Source organism: Mus caroli, unplaced genomic scaffold (assembly GCF_978045245.1).
Source record: "Mus caroli unplaced genomic scaffold, Mus_caroli_1 scaffold_6, whole genome shotgun sequence".
NCBI classification, from domain to species: domain Eukaryota; kingdom Metazoa; phylum Chordata; class Mammalia; order Rodentia; family Muridae; genus Mus; species Mus caroli.
This window is the reverse complement of record NW_028227261.1, coordinates 32587812-32602048: the sequence shown is the minus strand read 5'-3', so window position 1 is coordinate 32602048 and position 14237 is coordinate 32587812.

Sequence of the window (14237 nt, the reverse complement as noted above, 5' to 3'; positions counted from 1 at the left end):
CTCTGGAAGAGTGGCCAGTGATCTTAAACACTGAGTTCTCTCTTCAGCTCCCAACAATAATTTTTAAAGCTGCATCTCTGTTATCTTTTGTGGGTTTTTTTGGGGGGGGGTTTCGAGACAGGGTTTCTCTGTGTAGCCCTGGCTGTCCTGGAACTCACTCTGTAGACCAGGCTGGCCTCGAACTCAGAAATCCACCTGCCTCTGCCTCCCAAGTGCTGGGATTAAAGGCGTGAGCCACCACTGCCTGGCTTTCACGTAATTTTGTATACCACATACATGCTTGGAGCCCTGGGAGGTCAGATTACCCCCAGAACTGGAGAATGGATTGTTGTGAGCTGCCATGTGGGAACTGAACCTGGGTTCTCTGTAGGAGCAACATGTGTTCTAAGTGGCAATTTTTCCAGCCCTGTTTTGGTTTTAGAGACTGGGTCTTATGGATCCCAACCTAGCTTTGATTCACTATGTAGCAGAGGTTATCCTTGAATTTTTTTTTTTAAAGATTTATTTATTTATTATATGTAAGTACACTGTAGCTGTCTTCAGACACTCCAGAAGAGGGAGTCAGATCTCGTTACGGATGGTTGTGAGCCACCATGTGGTTGCTGGGATTTGAACTGCAGACCTTCGGAAGAGCAGTCGGGTGCTCTTACCCACTGAGCCATCTCACCAGCCCTATCCTTGAATTTTAATCGCCCCACACACACACCTCCTGCATACTGGGGTGACAAGAATGTGCCATCCTGCCTGGCTTTCCAGGTATCCATTGTCTAACTTGAAAACTAGGTGCCAGCCGGGCGTCATGGTGCATGCCTTTAAACCCAGCACTTGGGAGGCAGAGGCAGGTGGATTTCTGAGTTCGAGGCCAGCCTGGTCTACAGAGTGAGCTCCAGGACAGCCAGGGCTACACAGAGAAACCCTGTCTCAAACAAAACAAAACAAAACAAAAAAACAAAACAAAACAACAAAAAAACAAAAAAAAACCCCAAACAAACAAACAAACAAAAACAGTCTTGCTGTGTAGATAAGATTTGATTCTAGCTTGTGATCCTCCTGTCTCTGTGTCCTGAGTTTTAGGATTACTGACCCACACCACCATGGCTTGCCCTCATATAGTTGAAGAGTTGAGAGTGTCACTTGGAGGATGGGAAGGGTAAAGTTAAGACCTGGAGTCGGTGGGGCTGGAAATTCTGCAGCCTTCCTTACTGCATCCGTCTCCCTTGGATACCTGGTTGTGGAGGCTACGGGAGGCTCCAGGGAGGAAGAAGTACACGTGGCTGGTTGGTCTTCAGACTGATGTCACCAAGACACATAGGCATGTGATTGATTGGTGTCTGGCACTGGACGGTGGGAACAGAGAAGGAACCCAATGTGGCCTTGTTGAGTGCTAGCTCGTGACCGGTGCTAAACACGTGGCAAGCTCACGGTCAGTCCTGCTGAACTCAGTGTACTGTCCCATCATCTTCTGCATCCCCTCTTGCATCTGTGCTCAGTGTTAGTGAGCATCATTCTCTATGGTAACCACCTTTCAGATGGTGGAAACATTAAGTGACACATCTGGGTTAAGAACCACTGACCTGCCTGGGTCCTCTTCTGGTGAGGGGACTAGACAGGGATTCCACCAGTGTTCCCAGGCCCTGTGCTGTCCAGCACTTAAGAGGCAGCTGGCAGGGCTAGCGATGAGTCATGCAGCAACCCGTAAGCCACAGTCTCCTTCTCTTCCGGTTTGTGATGATGATTCCTTCCTGAGACACCCCTCTTCTGCAGAAAGCCCTGGCCATTCCTGAGAAACCATGCTCTGTTTACAGCTGGGTTTTGCAAGCTCTGACCCAGCTCCCAGGAGCCCTATAGATCTGTTGACCCCAAACCCACGTCCCATTCTGCCTTTTGCATGCCTATCTTGGGGACTAGGCTTCATAATTTCCTTCCTAGAGTTTTTCTGTCCTTTGTCACCTGGAGAAGGTCTAGAAACTTCTGGATCGTCACTCCTTAGGGCTAAGTGGGGAAGGCTGGCGAGGGAAAGTTTCTAGAAATGATCCCAGCTTGGGGATAACAAAAGAGCGTGACCCTCATGCCTTAGTTAAGTGACTATAGAGCTACCAAGGCCTCCTGTAAGCTGAGAAGGGGCCTCTGTGGGATCCTCAGCTACCAAGCCTGTAAACTGTGGGGGCCTCTGAGTCTTTATGTGGGATCCAAGGATTGAATTTAAATTGTTATACTTGAGTATCAAGTGCCTTTGCCTGCTGAGTCATCTTGCTGGCTCCGGTATATTTTTGTTTTGTTTTGTTTTTAAAGATTTATTTATTATTATAGATTAAGTACACTGTAGCTATCTTCAGACACACCAGAAGAGGGCGTCAGATTTCATTACAGGTGGTTGCTGGGATTTGAATTCAGGACCTTTGGAAGAGCAGTCAGTGATCTTACCCTCTGAGCCATCTCGCCAACCCGTATGCTTAATTAAAAAGGAAAATATTAAGATTTTGTTGCTGTTCTTGCTGTTAGAGTATTTTGCCTGCATGTATGTCTGTGCACCACATGCATGTAATATTCGAGGAGGCCAGTAGAGGGCACCGTATCCCTCGGAACTGGTGTTACAGACTGCTCTGACCATGTGGGTGTTGGAGTTCAAATCTTAACTGCTAAGCCTTCTTTCTGTTCTTTCTGTTTTAAACAGTAACTGAACAATTAATTTTTTTATCAAGTTCTCAAATATGATGCAATATACTTGTGTTATTAGCTTGTTTTTAAAAATGTTTCTTTTTGTTTTAATTTCTTGGTTCTTTTGAGACAATGTTTTACTCTGTGGCCCTGGCTATCCTAAAACACACTACAGCAGTGGTTCTCAACCTTCTAATGCTGGGGCCCTTTAATACAGTTCCTCATGTTGTGGTGACCCAACAAGAAAATTGTTTTCATTAGCATTTTATAATTGTAATTTTGCTACTATTATGAATTGTAATGTAGATATCTGATATACGACCCCAAGATTGAGTATCACTGCATTATATAGATCAACTTGGCCTCTAAATTGTGACAATCCTCCTGCCTCTGCCTCTACCTCTGCCTCCTGAGTGCTAGGCTCACAGGCATGTGTGACTTTGTATGGCTAAAAGTATGTGTCTCCTCAGAGCAGCAGAGTCTGATCCTAGGGCTGAGACAGGGAAAGGTGAGCCTGTGGTACCTCCTAGAGCCAGACACTTAGGACAGTCAACCACGGAAGAAAGGCACAGGGTTAAGGGTGCTGGGCTGGTGGAGCTCCAACATCTCCAGCTAGAGCAATGTTCACAAAGGACACAAGCAGACATTTTGATGCCAGGTTCAGCTATCTCAAAGAATAAGCTGGAGGGGGCTGGGGAAATGTCTCAGGGGTTAAAGCACAGGCTGCTCTTTGAGAGGATCTGAATTTGATTAACAGCACCTACATGGTAGGTCACAATTTGTAACTCCAAGTCCAGAAAATCTGATGGATCAGACACCCTCTTCTGGTCTCTGTGTACAGGAGGCATTTACATGGTACATAGACATATATGCAGATAAATACCTCTCTCTCTCTCTTTCTCTCTCTCTTCTTTCTTCACCTCCCTCTCTTCCTTCTTTATCTCTTCCTCCTCCTCCCTCCTTCTCCTCTTTTTGGGATAGGATATTTCTATGTAGCTCTGGTTAGCCTAAAACTCAATGTAGACCAGGCTGGCCTTGAACTCACAGAGTCTGCCTGCCTCGGGCTCCAGAAGCTGTGATTGGAGGCATTCAACACTCATTTGGTCCAAAACAAACAAACAAACAAACAAACAAATAAATAAAAAAGAATGAGATGGAGAAGCAATTGAAGAAGACACACAATGTGTTTCTCACACATGCACATGGCTTGGGTGCACACACACACACAGGCACACACGCACACACACACACACACTGGAAAAGGAAAACACATGTTTTATGACTTGTTCGAGAGGTGTGCTTCGGTGATTAGCCTGAGACAATCCTGCCTTCACTGATCTCTGCTGGTTATTTTTCCTGTACCTGAGTCCTACCTATGTTAGGGACACCATCCAAAGGCAATACTTGAGGCCTCTTTGTCTGGCGTCTTTGATTAGATGACCCTTCTTCTGCCTGCCCTTCTCCTTGCTACCCTGGTCCATTTGCCTCAGCTCCCTCCTTCCTGATGCTTGAATGGCCCAGCAGACTGGGAAGTCCCTGCAGGCTGGTCCACCGGAAACTGTTTTATAGACCAGGGGTTGGTGCATATTGGAGGCCTTGCCCTGGCTTGCTGGGTTCACTTGGGTCATGCTGGGAACAGGGTGAGGCTGGCTTTCTCCACCCTATGCATCCCTGGCCCTATTTGTACAAAGTTGAGCATCAGCTGCATACTGGGCCCGTGTCCCTGTGACTCTCCTTGGACCTCCCTACCCCGCCCTACCTCACCCCACCCCACCCCACCCCACCCCAAAAGAGCAAGTTCTGTCTGGAGAGCAAGACTGAAGGCCTTAACATTGACAGCAGTGAACAGCCTTCATGGGGTGTGGGGAGGTGGGGTGGGGGAGAGGTTTGAACCTCCAAGAAGAGGTGGGCCTGAAGGCAAGTAAGAGGCTATCACCCAAAATCACTGCCCTGAAGGGCTCAGGGAGGATTGTGGGAGTCCTGAGTGCACACAGCAGGGTTGGGCCCCAACTAGAGGGTGAATTCCCTAACTCCAGTAATGAATAGGAAGTTTCTAGAAGACATGTTTTCTGGTCGAGGTGCCCCATTGTGGAGAGATCTGGCTGCTTGGAAGATTTCCTTGCTGACTCGCCAGCCCGGCTGAGGCATCGCCTTCTCCCCTCTCTCTGCCTGTGGCTGCTGAGGATTGGCCAGAGTTTGCACACTGTGAACTGGTGTGGGAGAGGAGTGCCTAGAAGCACTCATGGTGCTTTGCAATGGCCACCTCTGCTGCCCTTCCTTTCTTCCTTCCTTCCTTTTTTTTTTTTTATCTTTTGGTTTTTCAAGACAGGGTTTCTCTATGTAGCCCTGGTTGTCCTGGAACTCTTTGTAGACTAGGCTGGCCTTGACCTTGAACTCAGAAATCTGCCTGCCTCTGCCTCCCAAGTGCTGGGATTAAAGGCGTATAGCCCTGGCTGTCCTGGAACTCTTTGTAGACCAGGCTGGCCTTGGCCTTGAACTCAGAAATCCACCTGCCTCTGCCTCCCAAGTGCTGGAATTAAAGGCATATAGCCCTGGCTGTCCTGGAACTCTTTGTAGACCAGGCTGGCCTTGGCCTTGAACTCAGAAATCCACCTGCCTCTGCCTCCCAAGTGCTGGGATTAAAGGCGTGCGCCACCACTGCCTGACTTGTGCCCCTCCTTTCTAAGGCCAGCTCGTAAGAGTTCCTGTCTGAAAAGGCTGTGCATGTGCTGAGGACTCAGTGCTGAAGGGCACTCAGGGATGCGGTGTGGGGTGTGAGGTGGGAGTCCAGCTAAGCTGTCTGTGAGGAAAGCCACAGGATTGGAGGATGGAGTGGGGCTAGGAGGACAGGTCACAGGCTATATTTCACTGCCTTATAGGATCTGGGGGTGTCCTGTGCTGACATCAGCTCCTCTGAGCCTTTGTAGCACCCTTTATCTCACCCAGCCTAACAGAGGATTTCCTAGCCGTGGAACTTGCTCAGAAGTGGCCTACTCAAGGGGAGGGGTCTGCTCTGCAGAAGCAAGTTAGAAAAATCTCATCCTGCAGGCTATAATCAGTGGTCCGGAAAAGATGCAGGCACAACTTAGATGAGCCAGTGATCATCAGTGTGACTCAATTCTGGGTCTTCTCTTCTTGATAACAAACTGGGAAACAAACTGTTTTCTGTTCATTACGAATGAGAAAAGCCAGCGATGCCTGGAATCTCTGGCTTCCTTGGAATTTTTCACAGGAGATGAAGCTGACAGTCCAAAAAAGCATGGGTCGTTTGGAACAGCTCCTAGATCAAGCTTTACCTGACGCTATCCCTAGGTCTAGGGTTTTTGGGTGCTATTTTGCCAGTAAATACAGTTACAGTTTTAAAATCCGTTCTAATAGTAGTTACTTCATAATTAGAAAGTGTATAATAATTTTTTTTGGTTTTTCAAGACAGGGTTTCTCCAAAAGTGTATAATAATTATCTAAATAGAGCTTAAGATAAAATCTTACAGACTATGGGGTCTGTGTTTGGAAATAGCACAACGGGGATGTAGTGAAAGGGGGCAAAGTGCTGGTTTAGTTCATCCATGGCTGTTTGGCACAAGGTCAAACTAGAAAAGTCATAAGACTTACTCAAGGTTTTACAGCTGCTAGTAAGCCCTCCTTCTTTTCTGCTTATTATTATTGTTGTTTGTTTGTTTTTTGAGACAGGCTGTCATGTACTCCAGGCTAGCCACAAGATCATTATGTAGCTCAAGATGAATTTGAACTTCTGATCCTCTCGCTCCCACCCACTGGGACTACATGTCTAAACCCACGTCTTTTCTCATGGTACTGGGGATTGAATCCAGGGCTTTGTGTGCTGCGCAAGCAGTCTACCAATTCACTGGTACCCCAGGCCCCACCCACTAATTATTGAACTTCTCCACATCTGCAGGGAAACCACCACTACACATTTCCCTTCCTTTGTGTTTTTCCTATAGGAGGAGGACAACATTTCCTTTTCTTTTTCAAAATGGGAAGCAGAAGCCCAGAGAGGCCAAAGGTTGACCGAAAGTCACAAAGCACAGTGGTTGTAGAGCTGCTCCAGGTCCCAAATGCCCTGTATGCATTTTGCCCTGCCACCTCTCCCCCTTTGCACTGGCTGCTTCTCTTCCATTCAGGTGGTGCTCAGGGCCTGCTGCGGCCTTCCTTCCCTGCCGCTGAGTAATTAAAGAGTCTCAGAGGTCACAGAAGGGGTTGTGTCACTGTGGCACGGGAAGGGCCCTTGCTCACTTAGAGCAGGTGTCACCCTACATGAGGTTTCTAAACATGCAACAAGGGTGAAAACTCAGAACCAAATTTGTAAGGGATATGCGGTGTTTCTGCCGAAGCTTACCTGACACAGGCTTTGCACTTTAATTTACCTCTTCCTGAAGCACCCTGCTCAAATTCAAGAGTACTGTGGATAACAAATGCAGTGTTCTCACAATAGGTCCAAGCCTTTCTGTTCCTGTAGAAACAGGATGGCTTCCCTATGGAAACCAGAGACTGTTGGCACTGCCCAGCAAGAGAGTATCAAGTTAGGCTGCCTTTGGTTGGGGTTGTGTTAGAATGTTTCTTTTTCTTTTCTTTTTTCTTTTTTTAAGTGACTGGCATGAATGTTACCTTTCTCTACTCTTTCTCACTTTTAAAAAAGATTTATTTTATTTATGAGTACACTGTAGCTGTCTTCAGACATACCAGAAGAGGGCATCCAATCCTATTACAGATGGTTGCGAACTATCATACAGTTGCTGGGTAATGAACTCAGGACCTCTGAAAGGGCAGTCAGTGCTCTTACCCTTTGCGCCATCTCTCCAGCCATGAATGTTTCATTTTACAAATTGCTGCTGGGAGGCAGGCATGGTGGCACATGGTTTTAGTTCTAGCAGATGCGGGCAGTCTCTGGGTTCGAGATCTGTCTGGTCTATACACTGAGTTCCACACCAAGTCCACACCTTGAGATCCCATCCTAGAACTAAGAATTCATTAAATTGCTGCTTGGGCTGTTGGCTCAAGTTTCACAAAAAGTCCTTAAATGAATCCTGGTTTGAGATTAAGACATGATGTCCTGAAGTTTCTGAAATGACCTGAAATGCATGTCTGCCATCTTGCACAATGCTTTTATGCGAAGTGCTGTCCTCAGCAAGATGATTATAAAAGGAAAACTGATTAATTCAGAAAAATAGTGAAGAAGCCCCTTAGCCTGCCATGTCAGATGTTTAGCTAAGATGCACCTCTTCATGTGGGAGTCAGCAAGCCCATCTATTAGGGTAATGCAGAATCGCTTTTGTCTTCAGTAAGTGATAAAATTGTATTAATTGTTTCAAAATAAACTTAAAGTCTCTCTCTCTCTCTCTCTTTCATGAATGTCTGTGGAGGTCAGACTATACCATGTGGAAGTCATTCTTCCTTCCACAATGTTGGTTCTAGGGATGGGAATCAGGTGTTTAGGCTTGGTAGCCAGAAACTCTGTCCACTGAACCCTCCCGCCAGATCCAAGATCACTTTGTATTGTTTTGTGTTTAGTAAGTGAAATTTGCTGCTTGATAGACTTTAAATGAATTTTATGAGGAAAATCAGGGCTGATAGACAAGTGAATAACTGCCCCCCCGCCATGGTTCCAGATCTGAGTGGGTGCTGACATTCTCATTAAAGGCTGAAACTGCACACCTAAGGATTTAAAACACGGATACCTTTCTTTTCAGACGCAGGTCTGCGATTCCTGCAAAGTGTGTTTCAGTTCTGTGATCTATCTCCTCCTGTTGTTTCTAGATGAAGAGATAGAAGAGAAGCTGTGGCTTTCTCAAATTACCCACATGCCTCTGACTGGCTGTGATTTCCTAAAGATGAAAAGCAAATATGGCTGCCATTCCCTGCCCAGTGGCCCTGTTTGAAGTACGAGAGATACTCCGATGTTCTCCTGGGAAGTTTCTAAACAAGTGTGCATTAACAAAGCAGGAGGGCAGTGTTTACAACTGGGGTTCCATTTCCCAGTGTCCTTTAATGCTGGGGCACTGGGGAGCTGAGCTCTCTGGGAAGAGTTCCCACAGGCAAGCATGTGTCCCCCACCCCCACCCCTCAATCAAGTTCTTTGTTCTATTGTTGCTTAGACAAGAGTCTCCATCTGTATCCCAGGCTGTCCTTGAACTCATGGCAATTCTGTCTCAGTCTTCCAAGTGCTGGCATGAGCCACTACACTTGGCCTTGGTTCTATTTTATTTCATAAAATAATTTTTTTGTATTGTTGGGGACATTTGCAGATTTATTTTATTTTTAATTATGTGTGTGTGTTGTGTGTTTGTGTGCACGTGAGTGCAGGTTCCCACAGAGGCCAGAAGGAAGAATGCAGACTCCCCTGGAGCGAGAGTTACAAGAAGTGATGAGTTAGTTCTCTATAAGAACAATAAAGGGCTGGAGAGATGGCTCAGCAGTTAAGAGCACTGACTGCTCTTCTGAAGGTCCTGAGTTCATATCCCAGCAACCACATGATGGTTCACAACCACCTGTAATGAGATCCGATGCCCTCTTCTGGTGTATCTGAAGACAGCTACAGTGTACTTACATGTGATAATAAATAAATTAAAAAAAAAAAAGAGCAATGAGCACTCTTAGCTGCTGAACCATCTCTCTATCCCCTATTTATCTGTTGTGTTGTATAATTTTATGTCAACTTGACAGTGGCTAGAGTCATTGGAAAGGAGGGAGCCTCAACTGAGAAGATGTTACTGTAAGACTGGCTGTAGGAGGTGGGCATGCTGGCACACTGCCTTTAATCCCAGCACTCAGGAGGCAGAGGCAGGTGGATGTCTGTGAGTTCAAAGACCAAACCAACTAACCAACCAACCAACCAACCAACCAACCACAAAAACCCAAAACCAAACTGGGCTGTAGGCAAGCCTGTAGCGGATTTTCATTATTAGTAATTGATGGGGGAGGGCCCAACCCACCATGGGTGGTGCCATCCCTGGGCTGGTGGTCCTGGGTTCTATAAGAAAGCAGGCAGAGCAAGCTATGAAGAGCAAGCCAGTAAGCAGCATCCCTCTATGGCCTCTGGATCAGCTCCTGCCTCCAGGTTCTAGCCTGTTTGAGTTCCTGTCCTGATTTCCTCCAGTGATGGATTGGAGAGAGTAAGCCAAGAGAGCCTTTCCTCCCTAACTTGCTTTTGGTCTTGGTGTTACATTATAGCAAGTAATAGTGACTCAAAATTGCACATCTGCCCCGTGTGGTGGCGCACGCCTTTAATCCCAGCACTCAGGAGGCAGAGGCAGGTGGATTTCTGAGTTCGAGGCCAGCCTGGTCTACAGAGTGAGTTCCAGGATAGCCAGGGCTACACAGAGAAACTCTGTCTCGAAAAACAAAACAAAACAAAACAAAAACAAAAATAAAGCAAAACAAAAATTGCACATCTGTGTGCATGTATATGTATACATGTATGCACATACATGTGCATGTATATATATGCATGTATGCACATCTGTGTGCATGTATACGTAGGCATGTATACACATCTGTGTGCATGTATATGTAGGCATGTATGCACATCTGTGTGCATGTATATGTAGGCATGTATACACATCTGTGTGCATGTATATGTATGTATGTATGCACATACATGTGCATGTACATGTATGCATGTATGTACATACATGTGAAAGCCAGAGGATGATGACCTTCCTTGGATGTCATTCTTCAGGAACCATGCAACTTATTTTTGGGACAGAGTCTTTTACTGGGTCCCAGGGCTTCTGATTAGGCTCACTGACTGGCCATTGAGCCTCTGAGATCTGCCTGTCTCTGCCGTACCAGAGCTGGGATTACAAGTACGCACAGTCCTGCCTGGCTTTTTACACGGGGGCTTCCCAGTGAAGTCAGATGCTCCTGTTTAAATGTCAAACACCAACAGAGCCATCTTTGCAGCCCCTAGTGAGAATCTTTATATGTTATTTCCATGGCTCCTCTTAAAAAGAAACTATACACACACACACACACACACACACACACACACGTATATGTATATATATATATATGTGTATATGTGTATATATATACACACACAAATATGTACAAAATATGTGCAATTATATATATGCATTTATAGAATTTTATTTTCACTGTGTATTTGTGCCTGTATTGGTGCAAGAGCACCCACGCCGTGGTTCGTGAGAGGATAGTTTTTTTTTTTTTCCTGCTGAGGCATCCAGAGATTGAGCTCAGGTTATTAGATTCATACTGCAAGCACCTTTAGCTGCTGAGCCATCTCAGCAGCCTCCCCTCTTTCTGGTAGTAGGGTAAGAGTGCATGGAACCCAGGTTGTCCTCAGTGTACTCTGTAGTTGAGGAGGACGTCCTTGAACGTCGTCTAGTCCTTTTAATGCCACCACCCAAGTGTGGGCTTACAGGCAATTAACCACCACACCAGGCATAGATTTCTTATTTTTGTCTTTAATCAATAATCCCTTATGGGTATAAAAGCAATTTAGAATTATTTGACATAGGGAATGACTCTAGGGTAGGCTGTGTTGTGCTGTATGTATCAGTGATAGAGCAGCATGAGTCTCCTGCTGACAAATACAGTCTCCAACGGTTCAGTTAGAAAGACTGAGAGTAAGTGCTTACCTGTTGGTTAAATGTAGAAACAGAGGTTAGTGCTACCCGTGAGGGCAGGAATCCAGCTACTGTCCTGGAGCCTCAGGGTTCATGAAAAGGGGCTGGGGATTCCCAATCTCTCTCTCTCTCTCTCTCTCCTCTCTTCTCTCTCTGTGGTTTTTCTCTTACTTACAAATGGGTGATAACACAGAGGTGTCAAAAGCTTATGTAATTTAGGAACACTTTAAAAAAAAAGATTTATTTATGTTATGTATGAGTGTTCTATCTGAGTGTACACTTGTATGCCAGAAGAGGGCATCAGATCTCATTATCGATGGTTGAGAGCCACCATGTGGTTTCTGAGAATTGAACACAGGATCTCTGGAAGAGCAGACAGTGCTCTTAACCACTGAGCCATCTCTTCAGTCTCAAGGCACTGAATAGAGCTGTGTTTGTAGCTTAGTGGCAGAACTCTTGCCTAGCATGCACAGGACCCTGGGTTCAACCCTCAGGATTGCCAGACAAAACTAAAAGTATAAAAACAGCATGTATTCATCCCCAGTGCTGAAAAAAATGGGGGTGGGGTGGAGGGAAGTCCCTGGAGAGATGACTTAATAGTTAAGGGCACTGGCTGTTCTAATATAGGACCCAGGTTCAATTCCCAGCATCTATATAGCAGCTTACAACTGCCTATAACCCCAGTTCCAGGGGATCAGACACCCTCTTCTGGCCTCCAGAAGTTCCAGACACACAAGCAGACACACACACACACACACACACACACACACACACACACGTACATAGAATAAAATAATCAATGTTTTTGATTTGTTTTTGTTCTTCAAGATAGGTTTTCTCTGTGTAGTTCTGGCTGTCCTGAAACTCATTCTGTAGACCAGGCTGGCCTCAAACTCAGAAATTCGCCTCTGCCTCTCAAGTTCTGGGATTAAAGGCATGTGCCACCACTGCCCAGCAAGATAATAAATACTTAAAAATGGGAGTTGTAGATATGGCTCAATTGGTGGAGTGGTCGCTGGAAGCACTCAAAGCTCCAGACTCCATCTTCAACACAATAGATTCTAGATCTGGGGCTGAGTTTTGTCATTTTGACACATGAGAGAGGTGGAGGCTAGAGGATCAGAAATTCAAGGTCATCCTTCGCTACGTATGCAGTGAGTTTGAGGCTAGCCTGGGCTACATGAGACCCTGTTTCAAAAATGAGACAAACAAAAGCCAACTCTGAAGTCAAACCTTTCCCCTGCCCTGGCTTGAGCTCCCCCGGCTTTAGCACCAGTCCATCTGATGGTGGCTTTGGAAGTGGCATCAGCTCCTGTGTGTTGACTCTGCCCACCTGACGTGTACAAGAAGCATGACCTTTGCATGTGGCAGCTTGCCTGGAGCAGGCATGCTAACATGCGAACACTCCCAAGCTGAAGAAGCTGGCAGACACCTCCCTGTAGTCATCCTTGAAGGGTGACCTTTCTTCCTCGAGGGTAGCCATCTGCTTCTCTTTTCCGATCTGTGATTACCTGATCTTCATGGTTCAGGCCCCTGGTGTCCCTTCCTGTCCCCACCGACCTTCAGTTCTCTTCTGCTCTGAGGATGCTTAGAGCTGCTTTCAATGGCGCTCTGAGAGGGTGGGCCATTGTGCATGACAACTGTTCACCAAGGTGCCCAGTGCACTGTTGTTCCTCACACATGGATGGGGACAGAGAGGTTCCAGATCCTCTGGCTAGCTGTGCCTTAGTCACCATGCCATGTTTCCTTCAGCAGAGGTAGCCCAGGTACAAAAGGCATGCCCATTTGACACGCAGTTAAATCTCATCACGCGGAGGTACTGAGTTCCCTGATGTCAGCAGTATGCAAGAAGAATGAGGACAGGGTTCCTGGCTGCAGTTTTCAGGTGGCTTTAACACAAATACTAGACTCTCCTCATAGAAATCCCTGTTGGATAACTATACACAGGGGCATCAACAAATATGGAGTCCACAGTTCCTCTACATTAAGGTTCCCTTTGAAAATAAGTGGTTGGAAGCAGGACATCATGTCATCCCTTTGGAAAGGTTTTAGTTTTATTCTGTGGGAGTGCTCTCAACCACCGAGCTAGCTCTTTACTCCTTTTTAATGAGCCTCATATACATCAGACTGGCCCCTCAACTTTCTGTGTTGCTGAGTATGACTTTGAACTTCTGATTCTCCTGCCTTCATCTCTATGTGCTGGGATGACAGGCACTGCTACGCCTAGTTGATGGAGTCCTGGGCATCAAACTCAGGACTTTGTGTATGCTAGGCAAGAGCTTTACCAGCTAAACTATATCCCTAACTCCCCTTCCTCCTTTTTTGACAAGGTCTCACGCTGTAGCCTAGGCTGGCCAGGAATTCACTCTATGACTGCCAACTTGCCACAATCCTCCTGCCCCATCTTCCTGAGCGCTGGGGCTGCAGACATGAGCCATTGCGCCTGTTGTTGTCTATGTGCATGTTGAGTAACTCCTTCCTCTTTCCTGCAAGGTTGTTTTTTTTTTTTTTTTTTTTTTTTTTTTTTTTTTTTTTGATTGGGTAAAATGGAGCAGGCCACTGGAGAGGTCCTTTGGCAATCTGTGTTTCCTCTCATACTTGTGTTTTTAGGGTATGTGCCTTGGATGTTGGGAGGGGAAAAATCTAAATAAATAAAAAGAATGCAGCTTTCTCTTCTTCATGAAGTCCATCCACTCCATTGAATCCATCAGTGGTGGCCTTTCACCTTGAGCCCCCCTCCCGTCTGAAACGGAATGGAGGAAGGCTATTAAACTGCGTTTAACAAATTCAGAACAGCAGGTTCTTGGCTGGAGGAATGAATTCCACTTAGGAGAGCCATTCTTCCTCAAAGGAGGCCAGTAGGGCTGGAGAAGAGAACTTGGAGGGCCTTTTGTTCTGAGGGGACCGCATCTGGATTTGAATGTGTCTCTACTCAAAAGGAGACTCCTCATAATGGACCCAACTCCAAACACT